Genomic DNA, 21,134 nt, shown 5'->3' with positions numbered 1-21,134 from the left:
CAAGCAGCTTCAGCACCCACACAAAACGAACATGGAGCTCCTCACTCAAGGCGCTCAAACCTCCACGGCCAAAGACAAGTTCAGTGCCCAAGCCATTTCCCGCTGCCATGGAAACCAAGTGCTCTGACAGCACATATGTCTGAAAGTGGATATGACACCTAGGGAAGGGAGTGTGCTGGTAAATGGCAACTGCCCGAAGCAGCAGCACAGCTCTTCCACTGCCAAAACAACTCCACCTGCCTCATGAACTTCACATACCATCAGCTGTCCTGGCAGCTATCTAGGAAACCCTGTTGGGTCACTTCCGGTCCCATGCCCATTGAGCCCAGTGGGATGGAATCAAGTAGCTTCAGCACCCACACAAAATGAACATGGAGCTCCTCACTCAAGGCGCTCAAAACTACATGGCCAAAGACAAGTTCAGTGCCCAAGCCATTTTGCGCTGCCATGGAAACCAAGTGCTCTGGCAGCACATATGTCTGAAAGTGGATATGACACCTAGGGAAGGGAGTGTGCTGGTGAATGACAACTGCCCGAAGCAGCAGCACAGCTCTTCCACTGCCAAAACAACTCCACCTGCCTCATGAACTTCACATACCATCAGCTGTCCTGGCAGCTATCTAGGAAACCCTGTTGGGTCACTTCCGGTCCCATGCCCATTGAGCCCAGTGGGATGGAATCAAGCAGCTTCAGCACCCACACAAAACGAACATGGAGCTCCTCACTCAAGGCGCTCAAAACTTCACGGCCAAAGACAAGTTCAGTGCCCAAGCCATTTCCCGCTGCCATGGAAACTAAGTGCTCTGGCAGCACATATGTCTGAAAGTGGATATGACACCTAGGGAAGGGACTGTGCTGGTAAATGGCAACTGCCCGAAGCAGCAGCACAGCTCTTCCACTGCCAAAACAACTCCACCTGCATCATGAACTTCACATACCATCAGCTGTCCTGGCAGCTATCTAGGAAACCCTGTTGGGTCACTTCCGGTCCCATGCCCATTGAGCCAAGTGGGATGGAATCAAGCAGCTTCAGCACCCACAAAAAACGAACATGGAGCTCCTCACACAAGGCGCTCAAAACTGCGCGGCCAAAGACAAGTTCAGTGCCCAAGCCATTTCCGGCTGCCATGGAAACCAAGTGCTCTGGCAGCACATATGTCTGAAAGTGGATATGACACCTAGGGAAGGGAGTGTGCTGGTGAATGGCAACTGCCCAAAGCAGCAGCACAGCTGTTTCACTGCCAAAACAACTCCACCTGCCTCATGGACTTCACATACCATCAGCTGTCCTGGCAGCTATCTAGGAAACCCTGTTGGGTCACTTCCGGTCCCATGCCCATTGAGCCCAGTGGGATGGAATCAAGCAGCTTCAGCACCCACACAAAACGAACATGGAGCTCCTCACTCAAGGCGCTCAAAACTTCACGGCCAAATACAAGTTCAGTGCCCAAGCCATTTCCCGCTGCCATGGAAACCAAGTGCTCTGGCAGCACATATGTCTGAAAGTGGATATGACACCTAGGGAAGGGAGTGTGCTGGTGAATGGCAACTGCCCGAAGCAGCAGCACAGCTCTTCCACTGCCAAAACAACTCCACCTGCCTCATGAACTTCACATACCATCAGCTGTCCTGGCAGCTATCTAGGAAACCCTGTTGGGTCACTTCCAGTCCCATGCCCATTGAGCCCAGTGGGATGGAATCAAGCAGCTTCAGCACCCACACAAAACGAACATGGAGCTCCTCACTCAAGGCGCTCAAAACTCCACAGCCAAAGATAAGTTCAGTGCCCAAGACATTTCCCGCTGCCATGGAGACTAAGAGCTCTGGCAGCACATATGTCTGAAAGTGGATATGACACCTAGGGAAGGGAGTGTGCTGGTGAATGGCAACTGCCCGAAGCAGCAGCACAGCTCTTCCACTGCCAAAACAACTCCACCTGCTCATGAACTTCACATACCATCAGCTGTCTTGGAAGCTATCTAGGAAACCCTGTTGGGTCACTTCCGGTCGCATTGAGACCATTGAGCCCAGTGGGATGGAATCAAGCAGCTTCAGCACCCACACAAAACGAACATGGAGCTCCTCACTCAAGGCGCTCAAACCTCCACGGCCAAAGACAAGTTCAGTGCCCAAGCCATTTCCCGCTGCCATGGAAACCAAGTGCTCTGGCAGCACAGATGTCTGAAAGTGGATATGACACCTAGGGAAGGGAGTGTGCTGGTGAATGGCAACTGCCCGAAGCAGCAGCACAGCTTTTCCAGTGCCAAAACAACTCCACCTGCCTCATGAACTTCACATACCATCAGCTGTCCTGGCAGCTATCTAGGAAACCCTGTTGGGTCACTTCCGGTCCCATGCCCATTGAGCCCAGTGGGATGGAATCAAGAAGCTTGAGCACCCACACAAAACGAACATGGAGCTCCTCGCTCAAGGCGCTCAAAACTGCACGGCCAAAGACAAGTTCAGTGCCCAAGCCATTTCCCGCTGCCATGGAAACCAAGTGCTCTGGCAGCACATATGTCTGAAAGTGGATATGACACCTAGGGAAGGGAGTGTGCTGGTGAATGGCAACTGCCCGAAGCAGCAGCACAGCTCTTCCACTGCCAAATCAACTCACCTGCCTCATGAACTTCACATACCATCAGCTGTCCTGGCAGCTATCTAGGAAACCTTGTTGGGTCACTTCCGGTCCCATGCCCATTGAGCCCAGTGGGATGGAATCAAGCAGCTTCAGCACCCACACAAAACGAACATGGAGCTCCTCACTCAAGACGCTCAAAACTGCACGGCCAAAGACAAGTTCAGTGCCCAAGCCATTTCCCGCTGCCATGGAAACCAAGTGCTCTGGCAGCACATATGTCTGAAAGTGGATATGACACCTAGGGAAGGGAGTGTGCTGGTGAATGGCAACTGCCCGAAGCAGCAGCACAGCTCTTCCAGTGCCAAAAAAACTCCACCTGCTCATGAACTTCACATACCATCAGCTGTCCTGGCAGCTATCTAGGAAACCCTGTTGGGTCACTTCCGGTCCCATGCCCATTGAGCCCAGTGGGATGGAATCAAGAAGCTTGAGCACCCACACAAAACGAACATGGAGCTCCTCGCTCAAGGCGCTCAAAACTGCACGGCCAAAGACAAGTTCAGTGCCCAAGCCATTTCCCGCTGCCATGGAAACCAAGTGCTCTGGCAGCACATATGTCTGAAAGTGGATATGACACCTAGGGAAGGGAGTGTGCTGGTGAATGGCAACTGCCCGAAGCAGCAGCACAGCTCTTCCACTGCCAAATCAACTCACCTGCCTCATGAACTTCACATACCATCAGCTGTCCTGGCAGCTATCTAGGAAACCTTGTTGGGTCACTTCCGGTCCCATGCCCATTGAGCCCAGTGGGATGGAATCAAGCAGCTTCAGCACCCACACAAAACGAACATGGAGCTCCTCACTCAAGGCGCTCAAAACTTCAAAGCCAAAGACAAGTTCACTGCCCAAGCCATTCCCCGCTGCCATGGAAACCAAGTGCTCTGGCAGCACATATGTCTGAAAGTGGATATGACACCTAGGGAAGGGAGTGTGCTGGTGAATGGCAACTGCCCGAAGCAGCAGCACAGCTCTTCCAGTGCCAAAACAACTCCACCTGCCTCATGAACTTCACATACCATCAGCTGTCCTGGCAGCTATCTAGGAAACCCTGTTGGCTCACTTCCTGTCGCATTGAGCCCATTGAGCCCAGAGGGATGGAATCAAGCAGCTTCAGCACCCACACAAAACGAACATGGAGCTCCTCACTCAAGACGCTCAAAACTGCACGGCCAAAGACAAGTTCAGTGCCCAAGCCATTTCCCGCTGCCATGGAAACCAAGTGCTCTGGCAGCACATATGTCTGAAAGTGGATATGACACCTAGGGAAGGGAGTGTGCTGGTGAATGGCAACTGCCCGAAGCAGCAGCACAGCTCTTCCAGTGCCAAAAAAACTCCACCTGCTCATGAACTTCACATACCATCAGCTGTCCTGGCAGCTATCTAGGAAACCCTGTTGGGTCACTTCCGGTCCCATGCCCATTGAGCCCAGTGGGATGGAATCAAGCAGCTTCAGCACCCACACAAAACGAACATGGAGCTCCTCACTCAAGGCGCTCAAATCTTCACGGCCAAAGAAAAGTTCAGTGCCCAAGCCATTTCCGGCTGCCATGGAAACCAAGTGCTCTGGCAGCACATATGTCTGAAAGTGGATATGACACCTAGGGAAGGGAGTGTGCTGGTGAATGGCAACTGCCCGAAGCAGCAGCACAGCTGTTCCACTGCCAAAACAACTCCACCTGCCTCATGGACTTAACATACCATCAGCTGTCCTGGCAGCTATCTAGGAAACCCTGTTGGGTCACTTCCGGTCCCATGCCCATTGAGCCCAGTGGGATGGAATCAAGCAGCTTCAGCACCCACACAAAACGAACATTGAGCTCCTCACTCAAGACGCTCAAAACTGCACGGCCAAAGACAAGTTCAGTGCCCAAGCCATTTCCCGCTGCCATGGAAACCAAGTGCTCTGGCAGCACATATGTCTGAAAGTGGATATGACACCTAGGGAAGGGAGTGTGCTGGTGAATGGCAACTGCCCAAAGCAGCAGCACAGCTCTTCCAGTGCCAAAACAACTCCACCTGCCTCATGGACTTCACATACCATCAGCTGTCCTGGCAGCTATCTAGGAAACCTTGTTGGGTCACTTCCGGTCCCATACCAATTGAGCCCAGTGGGATGGAATCAAGCAGCTTGAGCACCCACACAAATCTAACATGGAGCTCCTCACTCAAGGCGCTCAAATCTTCACGGCCAAAGACAAGTTCAGTGCCCAAGCCATTTCCCGCTGCCATGGAAACCAAGTGCTCTGGCAGCATATGTCTGAAAGTGGATATGACACCTAGGGAAGGGAGTGTGCTGGTGAATGGCAACTTCCCGAAGCAGCAGCACAGCTGTTCCACTGCCAAAACAACTCCACCTGCCTCATGGACTTCACATACCATCAGCTGTCCTGGCAGCTATCTAGGAAACCCTGTTGGGTCACTTCCGGTCCCATGCCCATTGAGCCAGGTGGGATGGAATCAAGCAGCTTGAGCACCCACACAAAACCAACATGGAGCTCCTCACTCAAGGCGCTCAAAATTTCACGGCGAAAGACAAGTTCAGTGCCCAAGCCATTTCCCGCTGCCATGGAAACCAAGTGCTCTGGCAGCACATATGTCTGAAAGTGGATATGACACCTAGGGAAGGGAGTGTGCTGGTGAATGGCAACTGCCCGAAGCAGCAGCACAGCTCTTCCAGTGCCAAAACAACTCCACCTGCCTCATGAACTTCACATACCATCAGCTGTCCTGGCAGCTATCTAGGAAACCCTGTTGGCTCACTTCCGGTCCCATGCCCATTGAGCCCAGTGGGATGGAATCAACCAGCTTGAGCACCCACACAAAACGAACATGGAGCTCCTCACTCAAGGTGCTCAAACCTCCACGGCCAAAGACAAGTTCAGTGCCCAAGCCATTTCCCGCTGCCATGGAAACCAAGTGCTCTGGCAGCACATATGTCTGAAAGTGGATGTGACACCTAATTAAGAGAGTGTGCTGGTGACTGGCAACTGCCCGAAGCTGCAGCACAGCTGTTCCACTGCCAAAACAACTCACCTGCCTCATGAACTTCACATACCATCAGCTGTCCTGGCAGCTATCTAGGAAACCTTGTTGGGTCACTTCCGGTCCCATGCCCATTGAGCCCAGGGGGAAGGAATCAAGCAGCTTCAGCACCCACACAAAACTAACATGGATCTCCTCACTCAAGAGGCTCGAAACTACATGGCGAAAGACAAGTTCAGTGCCCAAACCATTTCCCGCTGCCATGAAAACCAAGTGCTCTGGCAGCACATATGTCTGAAAGTGGATATGACACCTAGGGAAGGGAGTGTGCTGGTGAATGGCAACTGCCCGAAGCAGCAGCACAGCTCTTCCAGTGCCAAAACAACTCCACCTCCCTCATGAACTTCACATACCATCAGCTGTCCTGGCAGCTATCTAGGAAAACCTGTTGGCTCACTTCCGGTCGCATTGAGCCCATTGAGCCCAGTGGGATGGAATCAAGCAGCTTCAGCACCCACACAAAACGAACATGGAGCTCCTCACTCAAGGCGCTCAAAACTCCACGGCCAAAGACAAGTTCAGTGCCCAAGTAATTTCCCGCTGCCATGGAAACCAAGTGCTCTGGCAGCACATATGTCTGAAAGTGGATATGACACCTAGGGAAGGGAGTGTGCTGGTGAATGGCAACTGCCCGAAGCAGCAGCACAGCTCTTCCAGTGCCAAAACAAATCCATCTGCCTCATGAACTTCACATACCATCAGCTGTCCTGGCAGCTATCTAGGAAACCCTGTTGGGTCACTTCCGGTCCAATGCCCATTGAGCTCAGTTGGATGGAATCAAGCAGCTTCAGCACCCACACAAAACGAACATGGAGCTCCTCACTCAAGGCGCTCAAAACTACATAGCCAAAGACAAGTTCAGTGCCCAAGCCATTTCCCGCTGCCATGGAAACCAAGTGCTCTGGCAGCACATATGTCTGAAAGTGGATATGACACCTAGGGAAGGGAGTGTGCTGGTAAATGGCAACTGCCCGAAGCAGCAGCACAGCTCTTCCAGTGCCAAAACAACTCCACCTGCCTCATGAACTTCACATACCATCAGCTGTCCTGGCAGCTATCTAGGAAACCCTGTTGGGTCACTTCCGGTCCCATGCCCATTGAGCCCAGTGGGATGGAATCAAGCAGCTTCAGCACCCACACAAAATGAACATGGAGCTCCTCACTCAAGGCGCTCAAAACTCCACAGCCAAAGACAAGTTCAGTGTCCAAGCCATTTCCGACTGCCATGGAAACCAAGTGCTCTGGCAGCACATATGTCTGAAAGTGGATATGACACCGAGGGAAGGGAGTGTGCTGGTGAATGACAACTGCCTAAGCCGCAGCACAGCTCTTCCAGTGCCAAAACAACTCCACTTGCCTCATGAACTTCACATACCATCAGCTGTCCTGGCAGCTATCTAGGAAACCCTGTTGGGTCACTTCCGGTCCCATGCCCATTGAGCCCAGTGGGATGGAATCAAGCAGCTTCAGCACCCACACAAAACGAACATGGAGCTCCTCACTCAAGGCGCTCAAAACTTCACGGCCAAAGACAAGTTCAGTGCCCAAGCCATTTCCCGCTGCCATGGAAACCAAGTGCTCTGGCAGCACATATGTCTGAAAGTGGATATGACACTTAGGGAAGGGACTGTGCTGGTGAATGGCAACTGCCCGAAGCAGCAGCACAGCTCTTCCACTGCCAAAACAACTCCACCTGCCTCATGGACTTCATATACCATCAGCTGTCCTGGCAGCTATCTAGGAAACCCTGTTGGGTCACTTCCGGTCCCATGCCCATTGAGCCCAGTGGGATGGAATCAAGCAGCTTCAGCACCCACACAAAACGAACATGGAGCTCCTCACTCAAGGCGTTCAAAACTCCCCAGCCAAAGACAAGTTCAGTACCCAAGCCATTTCCCGCTGCCATGGAAACCAAGTGCTCTGGCAGCACATATGTCTGAAAGTGGATATGACACCTAGGGAAGGGAGTGTGCTGGTGAATGGCAACTGCCCGAAGCAGCAGCACAGCTCTTCCACTGCCAAAACAACTCCACCTGCCTCATGAACTTCACATACCATCAGCTGTCCTGGCAGCTATCTAAGAAATCCTGTTGGGTCACTTCCGGTCCCATACACATTGAGCCCAGTGGGATGGAATCAAGCAGCTTGAGCACCCACACAAAACGAACATGGAGCTCCTCACTCAAGGTGCTCAAAACTGCACTGCCAAAGACATGTTCAGTGCCCAAGCCATGTCTGGCTGCCACGGAAACCAACTGCTCTGGCAGCACATATGTCTGAAAGTGGATATGACACCTAGGGAAGGGAGTGTGCTGGTGAATGGCAACTGCCCGAAGCAGCAGCACAGCTCTTCCACTGCCAAAACAACTCCACCTGCCTCATGAACTTCACATACCATCAGCTGTCCTGGCAGCTATCTAGGAAACCCTGTTGGGTCACTTCCGGTCCCATGCCCATTGAGCCCAGTGGGATGGAATCAAGCAGCTTGAGCACCGACACAAAACGAACATGGAGCTCCTCACTCAAGGCGCTCAAATCTTCACGGCCAAAGAAAAGTTCAGTGCCCAAGCCATTTCCGACTGCCATGGAAACCAAGTGCTCTGGCAGCACATATGTCTGAAAGTGGATATGACACCTAGGGAAGGGAGTGTGGTGGTGAATGGCAACTGCCCGAAGCAGCAGCACAGCTCTTCCAGTGCCAAAACAACTCCACCTGCCTCATGAACTTCACATACCATCAGCTGTCCTGGCAGCTATCTAGGAAACCCTGTTGGGTCACTTCCGGTCCCATGCCCATTGAGCCCAGTGGGATGGAATCAAGCAGCTTCAGCACCCACACAAAACGAACATGGAGCTCCTCACTCAAGGCGCTCAAAACTGCACGGCGAAAGACAAGTTCAGTGAAGAAGCCATTTCACGCTGCCATGGAAACCAAGTGCTCTGGCAGCACATATGTCTGAAAGTGGATATGACACCTAGGGAAGGGACTGTGCTGGTGAATGGCAACTGCCCAAAGCAGCAGCACAGCTGTTCCACTGCCAAAACAACTCCACCTGCCTCATGGACTTCACATACCATCAGCTGTCCTGGCAGCTATCTAGGAAACCCTGTTGGGTCACTTCCGGTCCCATGCCCATTGAGCCCAGTGGGATGGAATCAAGCAGCTTCAGCACCCACACAAAACCAACATGGAGCTCCTCACTCAAGGCGCTCAAAATTTCACGGCGAAAGACAAGTTCAGTGCCTAAGCCATTTCCGGCTGCCATGGAAACCAAGTGCTCTGGCAGCACATATGTCTGAAAGTGGATATGACACCTAGGGAAGGGAGTTTGGTGGTGAATGGCAACTGCCCGAAGCAGCAGCACAGCTCTTCCACTGACAAAACAACTCCACCTGCCTCATGAACTTCACATACCATCAGCTGTCCTGGCAGCTATCTAGGAAACCCTGTTGGGTCACTTCCGGTCCCATGCCCATTGAGCCCAGTGGGATGGAATCAAGCAGCTTCAGCACCCACACAAAACGAACATGGAGCTCCTCACTCAAGGCGCTCAAATCTTCTCAGCCAAAGACAAGTTCAGTGCCCAAGCCATTTCCCGCTGCCATGGAAACCAAGTGCTCTGGCAGCACATATGTCTGAAAGTGGATATGACACCTAGGGAAGGGAGTGTGCTGGTGAATGGCAACTGCCCGAAGCAGTAGCACAGCTCTTCCAGTGCCAAAACAACTCCACCTGCCACATGAACTTCACATACCATCAGCTGTCCTGGCAGCTATCTAGGAAACCCTGTTGGCTCACTTCCGGTCCCATGCCCATTGAGCCCAGTGGGATGGAATCAACCAGCTTGAGCACCCACACAAAACGAACATGGAGCTCCTCACTCAAGGTGCTCAAACCTCCACGGCCAAAGACAAGTTCAGTGCCCAAGCCATTTCCCGCTGCCATGGAAACCAAGTGCTCTGGCAGCACATATGTCTGAAAGTGGATGTGACACCTAATCAAGAGAGTGTGTTGGTGACTGGCAACTGCCCGAAGCAGCAGCACAGCTCTTCCACTGCCAAAACAACTCACCTGCCTCATGAACTTCACATACCATCAGCTGTCCTGGCAGCTATCTAGGAAACCTTGTTGGGTCACTTCCGGTCCCATGCCCATTGAGCCCAGGGGGAAGGAATCAAGCAGCTTCAGCACCCACACAAAACTAACATGGATCTCCTCACTCAAGAGGCTCGAAACTACATGGCGAAAGACAAGTTCAGTGCCCAAGCCATTTCCCGCTGCCATGGAAACCAAGTGCTCTGGCAGCACATATGTCTGAAAGTGGATATGACACCTAGGGAAGGGAGTGTGCTGGTGAATGGCAACTGCCCGAAGCAGCAGCACAGCTCTTCCACTGCCAAAACAACTCCACCTCCCTCATGAACTTCACATACCATCAGCTGTCCTGGCAGCTATCTAGGAAACCCTGTTGGGTCACTTCCGGTCGCATTGAGCCCATTGAGCCCAGTGGGATGGAATCAAGCAGCTTCAGCACCCACACAAAACGAACATGGAGCTCCTCACTCAAGGCGCTCAAACCTCCACGGCCAAAGACAAGTTCAGTGCCCAAGCCATTTCCCGCTGCCATGGAAACCAAGTGCTCTGGCAGCACATATGTCTGAAAGTGGATATGACACCTAGGGAAGGGAGTGTGCTGGTGAATGGCAACTGCCCGAAGCAGCAGCACAGCTCTTCCACTGCCAAAACAACTCCATCTGCCTCATGAACTTCACATACCATCAGCTGTCCTGGCAGCTATCTAGGAAACCCTGTTGGGTCACTTCCGGTCCCATGCCCATTGAGCTCAGTTGGATGGAATCAAGCAGCTTGAGCACCCACACAAAACGAACATGGAGCTCCTCACTCAAGGCGCTCAAAACTACATAGCCAAGGACAAGTTCAGTGCCCAAGCCATTTCCCGCTGCCATGGAAACCAAGTGCTCTGGCAGCACATATGTCTGAAAGTGGATATGACACCTAGGGAAGGGAGTGTGCTGGTGAATGACAACTGCCCGAAGCAGCAGCACAGCTCTTCCACTGCCAAAACAACTCCACTTGCCTCATGAACTTCACATACCATCAGCTGTCCTGGCAGCTATCTAGGAAACCCTGTTGGGTCACTTCCGGTCCCATGCCCATTGAGCCCAGTGGGATGGAATCAAGCAGCTTCAGCACCCACACAAAACTAACATGGAGCTCCTCACTCCAGGCGCTCAAAACTTCACGGCCAAAGACAAGTTCAGTGCCCAAGCCATTTCCCGCTGCCATGGAAACCAAGTGCTCTGGCAGCACATATGTCTGAAAGTGGATGTGACACCTAATCAAGAGAGTGTGTTGGTGAATGGCAACTGCCCGAAGCAGCAGCACAGCTCTTCCACTGCCAAAACAACTCCACCTGCCTCATGAACTTCACATACCATCAGCTGTCCTGGCAGCTATCTAGGAAACCCTGTTGGGTCACTTCCGGTCCCATGCCCATTGAGCCAAGTGGGATGGAATCAAGCAGCTTCAGCACCCACAAAAAACGAACATGGAGCTCCTCACTCAAGGCGCTCAAAACTGCACGGCCAAAGACAAGTTCAGTGCCCAAGCCATTTCCGGCTGCCATGGAAACCAAGTGCTCTGGCAGCACATATGTCTGAAAGTGGATATGACACCTAGGGAAGGGAGTGTGCTGGTGAATGGCAACTGCCCAAAGCAGCAGCACAGCTGTTTCACTGCCAAAACAACTCCACCTGCCTCATGGACTTCACATACCATCAGCTGTCCTGGCAGCTATCTAGGAAACCCTGTTGGGTCACTTCAGGTCCCATGCCCATTGAGCCCAGTGGGATGGAATCAAGCAGCTTCAGCACCCACACAAAACGAACATGGAGCTCCTCACTCAAGACGCTCAAAACTTCACGGCCAAAGACAAGTTCAGTGCCCAAGCCATTTCCCGCTGCCATGGAAACCAAGTGCTCTGGCAGCACATATGTCTGAAAGTGGATATGACACCTAGGGAAGGGAGTGTGCTGGTGAATGGCAACTGCCCGAAGCAGCAGCACAGCTCTTCCACTGCCAAAACAACTCCACCTGCCTCATGAACTTCACATACCATCAGCTGTCCTGGCAGCTATCTAGGAAACCCTGTTGGGTCACTTCCAGTCCCATGCCCATTGAGCCCAGTGGGATGGAATCAAGAAGCTTCAGCACCCACACAAAACGAACATGGAGCTCCTCACTCAAGACGCTCAAAACTCCACAGCCAAAGACAAGTTCAGTGCCCAAGCCATTTCCCGCTGCAATGGAAACCAAGTGCTCTGGCAGCACATATGTCTGAAAGTGGATATGACACCTAGGGAAGGGAGTGTGCTGGTAAATGGCAACTGCCCGAAGCAGCAGCACAGCTCTTCCACTGCCAAAACAACTCCACCTGCCTCATGAACTTCACATACCATCAGCTGTCCTGGCAGCTATCTAGGAAACCCTGTTGGGTCATTTCCGGTCCCATGCCCATTGAACCCATTGAGCCCAGTGGGATGGAATCAAGCAGCTTCAGCACCCACACAAAACGAACATGGAGCTCCTCACTCAAGGCGCTCAAAACTTCACAGCCAAAGACAAGTTCACTGCCCAAGCCATTCCCCGCTGCCATGGAAACCAAGTGCTCTGGCAGCACATATGTCTGAAAGTGGATATGACACCTAGGGAAGGGAGTGTGCTGGTGAATGGCAACTGCCCGAAGCAGCAGCACAGCTCTTCCAGTGCCAAAACAACTCACCTGCCTCATGAAGTTCACATACCATCAGCTGTCCTGGCAGCTATCTAGGAAACCTTGTTGGGTCACTTCCGGTCCCATGCCCATTGAGCCCAGGGGGAAGGAATCAAGCAGCTTCAGCACCCACACAAAACTAACATGGATCTCCTCACTCAAGAGGCTCGAAACTACATGGCGAAAGACAAGTTCAGTGCCCAAGCCATTTCCCGCTGCCATGGAAACCAAGTGCTCTGGCAGCACATATGTCTGAAAGTGGATATGACACCTAGGGAAGGGAGTGTGCTGGTGAATGGCAACTGCCCGAAGCAGCAGCACAGCTCTTCCACTGCCAAAACAACTCCACCTCCCTCATGAACTTCACATACCATCAGCTGTCCTGGCAGCTATCTAGGAAACCCTGTTGGGTCACTTCCGGTCGCATTGAGCCCATTGAGCCCAGTGGGATGGAATCAAGCAGCTTCAGCACCCACACAAAACGAACATGGAGCTCCTCACTCAAGGCGCTCAAACCTCCACGGCCAAAGACAAGTTCAGTGCCCAAGCCATTTCCCCCTGCCATGGAAACCAAGTGCTCTGGCAGCACATATGTCTGAAAGTGGATATGACACCTAGGGAAGGGAGTGTGCTGGTGAATGGCAACTGCCCGAAGCAGCAGCACAGCTCTTCCACTGCCAAAACAACTCCATCTGCCTCATGAACTTCACATACCATCAGCTGTCCTGGCAGCTATCTAGGAAACCCTGTTGGTTCACTTCCGGTCCCATGCCCAATGAGCTCAGTTGGATGGAATCAAGCAGCTTGAGCACCCACACAAAACGAACATGGAGCTCCTCACTCAAGGCGCTCAAAACTACATAGCCAAGGACAAGTTCAGTGCCCAAGCCATTTCCCGCTGCCATGGAAACCAAGTGCTCTGGCAGCACATATGTCTGAAAGTGGATATGACACCTAGGGAAGGGACTGTGCTGGTGAATGGCAACTGCCCGAAGCAGCAGCACAGCTCTTCCACTGCCAAAACAACTCCACCTGCCTCATGAACTTCACATACCATCAGCTGTCCTGGCAGCTATCTAGGAAACCCTGTTGGGTCACTTCCGGTCCCATGCCCATTGAGCCAAGTGGGATGGAATCAAGCAGCTTCAGCACCCACAAAAAACGAACATGGAGCTCCTCACTCAAGGCGCTCAAAACTGCACGGCCAAAGACAAGTTCAGTGCCCAAGCCATTTCCGGCTGCCATGGAAACCAAGTGCTCTGGCAGCACATATGTCTGAAAGTGGATATGACACCTAGGCAAGTGAGTGTGCTGGTGAATGGCAACTGCCCAAAGCAGCAGCACAGCTGTTTCACTGCCAAAACAACTCCACCTGCCTCATGGACTTCACATACCATCAGCTGTCCTGGCAGCTATCTAGGAAACCCTGTTGGGTCACTTCCGGTCCCATGCCCATTGAGCCCAGTGGGATGGAATCAAGCAGCTTCAGCACCCACACAAAACTAACATGGAGCTCCTCACTCAAGACGCTCAAAACTTCACGGCCAAAGACAAGTTCAGTGCCCAAGCCATTTCCCGCTGCCATGGAAACCAAGTGCTCTGGCAGCACATATGTCTGAAAGTGGATATGACACCTAGGGAAGGGAGTGTGCTGGTCAATGGCAACTGCCCGAAGCAGCAGCACAGCTCTTCCACTGCCAAAACAACTCCACCTGCCTCATGAACTTCACATACCATCAGCTGTCCTGGCAGCTATCTAGGAAACCCTGTTGGGTCACTTCCAGTCCCATGCCCATTGAGCCCAGTGGGATGGAATCAAGCAGCTTCAGCACCCACACAAAACGAACATGGAGCTCCTCACTCAAGGCGCTCAAAACTCCACAGCCAAAGACAAGTTCAGTGCCCAAGACATTTCCCGCTGCCATGGAGACTAAGAGCTCTGGCAGCACATATGTCTGAAAGTGGATATGACACTTAGGGAAGGGAGTGTGCTGGTGAATGGCAACTGCCCGAAGCAGCAGCACAGCTCTTCCACTGCCAAAACAACTCCACCTGCTCATGAACTTCACATACCATCAGCTGTCTTGGAAGCTATCTAGGAAACCCTGTTGGGTCACTTCCGGTCGCATTGAGCCCATTGAGCCCAGTGGGATGGAATCAAGCAGCTTCAGCACCCACACAAAACGAACATGGAGCTCCTCACTCAAGGCGCTCAAAACTCCACGGCCAAAGACAAGTTCAGTGCCCAAGCCATTTCCCGCTGCCATGGAAACCAAGTGCTCTGGCAGCACAGATGTCTGAAAGTGGATATGACACCTAGGGAAGGGAGTGTGCTGGTGAATGGCAACTGCCCGAAGCAGCAGCACAGCTCTTCCACTGCCAAATCAACTCACCTGCCTCATGAACTTCACATACCATCAGCTGTCCTGGCAGCTATCTAGGAAACCTTGTTGGCTCACTTCCGGTCCCATGCCCATTGAGCCCAGTGGGATGGAATCAAGCAGCTTTAGCACCCACACAAAACTAACATGGAGCTCCTCACTCAAGACGCTCAAAACTCCACAGCCAAAGACAAGTTCAGTGCCCAAGACATTTCCCGCTGCCATGGAAACCAAGTGCTCTGGCAGCACATATGTCTGAAAGTGGATATGACACCTAGGGAAGGGAGTGTGCTGGTAAATGGCAACTGCCCGAAGCAGCAGCACAGCTCTTCCACTGCCAAAACAACTCCACCTGCCTCATGAACTTCACATACCATCAGCTGTCCTGGCAGCTATCTAGGAAACCCTGTTGGGTCATTTCCGGTCGCATTGAACCCATTGAGCCCAGTGGGATGGAATCAAGCAGCTTCAGCACCCACACAAAACGAACATGGAGCTCCTCACTCAAGGCGCTCAAAACTTCACAGCCAAAGACAAGTTCACTGCCCAAGCCATTCCCCGCTGCCATGGAAACCAAGTGCTCTGGCAGCACATATGTCTGAAAGTGGATATGACACCTAGGGAAGGGAGTGTGCTGGTGAATGGCAACTGCCCGAAGCAGCAGCACAGCTCTTCCAGTGCCAAAACAACTCCACCTGCCTCATGAACTTCACATACCATCAGCTGTCCTGGCAGCTATCTAGGAAACCCTGTTGGCTCACTTCCTGTCGCATTGAGCCCATTGAGCCCAGTGGGATGGAATCAAGCAGCTTCAGCACCCACACAAAACGAACATGGATCTCCTCACTCAAGACGCTCAAAACTGCACAGCCAAAGACAAGTTCAGTGCCCAAGCCATTTCCCGCTGCCATGGAAACCAAGTGCTCTGGCAGCACATATGTCTGAAAGTGGATATGACACCTAGGGAAGGGAGTGTGCTGGTGAATGGCAACTGCCCGAAGCAGCAGCACAGCTCTTCCAGTGCCAAAACAACTCCACCTGCCTCATGAACTTCACATACCATCAGCTGTCCTGGCAGCTATCTAGGAAACCCTGTTGGCTCACTTCCTGTCGCATTGAGCCCATTGAGCCCAGTGGGATGGAATCAAGCAGCTTCAGCACCCACACAAAACGAACATGGATCTCCTCACTCAAGACGCTCAAAACTGCACAGCCAAAGACAAGTTCAGTGCCCAAGACATTTCCCGCTGCCATGGAAACCAAGTGCTCTGGCAGCACATATGTCTGAAAGTGGATATGACACCTAGGGAAGGGAGTGTGCTGGTGAATGGCAACTGCCCGAAGCAGCAGCACAGCTCTTCCAGTGCCAAAAAAACTCCACCTGCTCATGAACTTCACATACCATCAGCTGTCCTGGCAGCTATCTAGGAAACCCTGTTGGGTCACTTCCGGTCGCATTGAGCCCATTGAGCCCAGTGGGATGGAATCAAGCAGCTTCAGCACCCACACAAAACGAACATGGAGCTCCTCACTCAAGGCGCTCAAAACTCCACGGCCAAAGACAAGTTCAGTGCCCAAGCCATTTCCCGCTGCCATGGAAACCAAGTGCTCTGGCAGCACAGATTTCTGAAAGTGGATATGACACCTAGGGAAGGGAGTGTGCTGGTGAATGGCAACTGCCCGAAGCAGCAGCACAGCTCTTCCACTGCCAAAAAAACTCCACCTGCTCATGAACTTCACATACCATCAGCTGTCCTGGCAGCTATCTAGGAAACCCTGTTGGGTCACTTCCGGTCGCATTGAGCCCATTGAGCCCAGTGGGATGGAATCAAGCAGCTTGAGCACCCACACAAAACGAACATGGAGCTCCTCACTCAAGGCGCTCAAAACTCCACGGCCAAAGACAAGTTCAGTGCCCAAGCCATTTCCCGCTGCCATGGAAACCAAGTGCTCTGGCAGCACATATGTCTGAAAGTGGATATGACACCTAGGGAAGGGAGTGTGCTGGTGAATGGCAACTGCCCGAAGCAGCAGCACAGCTCTTCCACTGCCAAAACAACTCCACCTGCTCATGAACTTCACATACCATCAGCTGTCCTGGCAGCTATCTAGGAAACCCTGTTGGGTCACTTCCGGTCGCATTGAGCCCATTGAGCCCAGTGGGATGGAATCAAGCAGCTTCAGCACCCACACAAAACGAACATGGAGCTCCTCACTCAAGGCGCTCAAAACTCCACGGCCAAAGACAAGTTCAGTGCCCAAGCCATTTCCCGCTGCCATGGAAACCAAGTGCTCTGGCAGCACAGATGTCTGAAAGTGGATATGACACCTAGGGAAGGGAGTGTGCTGGTGAATGGCAACTGCCCGAAGCAGCAGCACAGCTCTTCCACTGCCAAAACAACTCCACCTGCCTCATGAACTTCACATACCATCAGCTGTCCTGGCAGCTATCTAGGAAACCCTGTTGGGTCACTTCCGGTCCCATGCCCATTGAGCCCAGTGGGATGGAATCAAGAAGCTTCAGCACCCACACAAAACGAACATGGAGCTCCTCACTCAAGGCGCTCAAACCTCCACGGCCAAAGACAAGTTCAGTGCCCAAGCCATTTCCCGCTGCCATGGAAACCAAGTGCTCTGGCAGCACAGATGTCTGAAAGTGGATATGACACCTAGGGAAGGGAGTGTGCTGGTGAATGGCAACTGCCCGAAGCAGCAGCACAGCTCTTCCACTGCCAAAACAACTCCACCTGCCTCATGAACTTCACATACCATCAGCTGTCCTGGCAGCTATCTAGGAAACCCTGTTGGGTCACTTCCGGTCCCATGCCCATTGAGCCCAGTGGGATGGAATCAAGAAGCTTCAGCACCCACACAAAACGAACATGGAGCTCCTCACTCAAGGCGCTCAAACCTCCACGGCCAAAGACAAGTTCAGTGCCCAAGCCATTTCCCGCTGCCATGGAAACCAAGTGCTCTGGCAGCACATATGTCTGAAAGTGGATATGACACCTAGGGAAGGGAGTGTGCTGGTGAATGGCAACTGCCCGAAGCAGCAGCACAGCTTTTCCACTGCCAAAACAACTCCACCTGCCTCATGAACTTCACATACCATCAGCTGTCTTGGAAGCTATCTAGGAAACCCTGTTGGCTCACTTCCTGTCGCATTGAGCCCATTGAGCCCAGGGGGATGGAATCAAGCAGCTTGAGCACCCACACAAAACGAACATGGAGCTCCTCACTCAAGGCGCTCAAAAATCCACGGCCAAAGACAAGTTCAGTGCCCAAGCCATTTTCCGCTGCCATGGAAACCAAGTGCTCTGGCAGCACATATGTCTGAAAGAGGATATGACACCTAGGGAAGGGAGTGTGCTGGTGAATGGCAACTGCCCAAAGCAGCAGCACAGCTCTTCCAGTGCCAAATCAATTCACCTGCCTCATGAACTTCACATACCATCAGCTGTCCTGGCAGCTATCTAGGAAACCCTGTTGGCTTACTTCCTGTCGCATTGAGCCCATTGAGCCCAGTGGGATGGAATCGAGCAGCTTCAGCACCCACACAAAACGAACATGGAGCTCCTCACTCAAGGCGCTCAAAACTTCACGGCCAAAGACAAGTTCAGTGCCCAAGCCATTTCCCGCTGCCATGGAAACCAAGTGCTCTGCCAGCACATATGTCTGAAAGAGGATATGACACCTAATCAAGGGAGTGTGCTGGTCAATGGCAACTGCCTGAAGCAGCAGCACAGCGCTTGCAGTGCCAAAACAACTCCACCTGCCTCATGAACTTCACATACCATCAGCTGTCTTGGCAGCTATCTAGGAAACCCTGTTGGGTCACTTCCGGTCCCATGCCCATTGAGCACAGGGGGATGGAATCAAGCAGCTTCAGCACCCACACAAAACGAACATGGAGCTCCTCACTCAAGGCGCTCAAAACTGCACGGCCAAAGACAAGTTCAGTGCCCAAGCCATTTCCCGCTGCCATGGAAACCAAGTGCTCTGGCAGCACATATGTCTGAAAGTGGATATGACACCTAGGGAAGGGAGTGTGCTGGTGAATGGCAACTGCCCGAAGCAGCAGCACAGCTCTTCCACTGCCAAAAAAACTCCACCTGCTCATGAACTTCATATACCGTCAGCTTTCTTGGAAGCTATCTAGGAAACCCTGTTGGGTGACTTGCGGTCCCATGCCCATTGAGCACAGTGGAATGGAATCAAGAAGCTTCAGCACCCACACAAAACGAACATGGAGCTCCTCACTCAAGGCGCTCAAACCTCCACGGCCAAAGACAAGTTCAGTGCCCAAGCCATTTCCCGCTGCCATGGAAACCAAGTGCTCTGGCAGCACATATGTCTGAAAGTGGATATGACACCTAGGGAAGGGAGTGTGCTGGTGAATGGTAACTGCCCGAAGCAGCAGCACAGCTCTTCCACTGCCAAAACAACTCCACCTGCCTCATGAACTTCACATACCATCAGCTGTCCTGGCAGCTATCTAGGAAACCCTGTTGGGTCACTTCCGGTCCCATGCCCATTGAGCCCAGTGGGATGGAATCAACCAGCTTGAGCACCCACACAAAACGAACATGGAGCTCCTCACTCAAGGTGCTCAAACCTCCACGGCCAAAGACAAGTTCAGTGCCCAAGCCATTTCCCGCTGCCATGGAAACCAAGTGCTCTGGCAGCACATATGTCTGAAAGTGGATGTGACACCTAATCAAGAGAGTGTGTTGGTGACTGGCAACTGCCCGAAGCAGCAGCACAGCTCTTCCACTGCCAAAACAACTCACCTGCCTCATGAAGTTCACATACCATCAGCTGTCCTGGCAGCTATCTAGGAAACCTTGTTGGGTCACTTCCGGTCCCATGCCCATTGAGCCCAGGGGGAAGGAATCAAGCAGCTTCAGCACCCACACAAAACTAACATGGATCTCCTCACTCAAGAGGCTCGAAACTACATGGGGAAAGACAAGTTCAGTGCCCAAGCCATTTCCCGCTGCCATGAAAACCAAGTGCTCTGGCAGCACATATGTCTGAAAGTGGATATGACACCTAGGGAAGGGAGTGTGCTGGTGAATGGCAACTGCCCGAAGCAGCAGCACAGCTCTTCCACTGCCAAAACAACTCCACCTCCCTCATGAACTTCACATACCATCAGCTGTCCTGGCAGCAATCCAGGAAACCCTGTTGGGTCACTTCCGGTCGCATTGAGCCCATTGAGCCCAGTGGGATGGAATCAAGCAGCTTCAGCACCCACACAAAACGAACATGGAGCTCCTCACTCAAGGCGCTCAAACCTCCACGGCCAAAGACAAGTTCAGTGCCCAAGCCATTTCCCCCTGCCATGGAAACCAAGTGCTCTGGCAGCACATATGTCTGAAAGTGGATATGACACCTAGGGAAGGGAGTGTGCTGGTGAATGGCAACTGCCCGAAGCAGCAGCACAGCTCTTCCACTGCCAAAACAACTCCATCTGCCTCATGAACTTCACATACCATCAGCTGTCCTGGCAGCTATCTAGGAAACCCTGTTGGTTCACTTCCGGTCCCATGCCCATTGAGCTCAGTTGGATGGAATCAAGCAGCTTGAGCACCCACACAAAACGAACATGGAGCTCCTCACTCAAGGCGCTCAAAACTACATAGCCAAGGACAAGTTCAGTGCCCAAGCCATTTCCCGCTGCCATGGAAACCAAGTGCTCTGGCAGCACATATGTCTGAAAGTGGATATGACACCTAGGGAAGGGAGTGTGCTGGTGAATGACAACTGCCCGAAGCAGCAGCACAGCTCTTCCACTGCCAAAACAACTCCACCTGCCTCATGAACTTCACATACCATCAGCTGTCCTGGCAGCTATCTAGGAAACCCTGTTGGGTCACTTCCGGTCCCATGCCCATTGAGCCCAGTGGGATGGAATCAAGCAGCTTCAGCACCCACACAAAACGAACATGGAGCTCCTCACTCCAGGCGCTCAAAACTTCACGGCCAAAGACAAGTTCAGTGCCCAAGCCATTTCCCGCTGCCATGGAAACCAAGTGCTCTGGCAGCACATATGTCTGAAAGTGGATATGACACCTAGGGAAGGGACTGTGCTGGTGAATGGCAACTGCCCGAAGCAGCAGCACAGCTCTTCCACTGCCAAAACAACTCCACCTGCCTCATGAACTTCACATACCATCAGCTGTCCTGGCAGCTATCTAGGAAACCCTGTTGGGTCACTTCCGGTCCCATGCCCATTGAGCCAAGTGGGATGGAATCAAGCAGCTTCAGCACCCA

The sequence above is a fragment of the Ochotona princeps genome, chromosome 1 (genome assembly GCF_030435755.1).
Source record: "Ochotona princeps isolate mOchPri1 chromosome 1, mOchPri1.hap1, whole genome shotgun sequence".
In the NCBI taxonomy this organism is placed as follows: Eukaryota; Metazoa; Chordata; class Mammalia; order Lagomorpha; family Ochotonidae; genus Ochotona; species Ochotona princeps.
Note: the sequence above shows the minus strand (reverse complement) of the source record.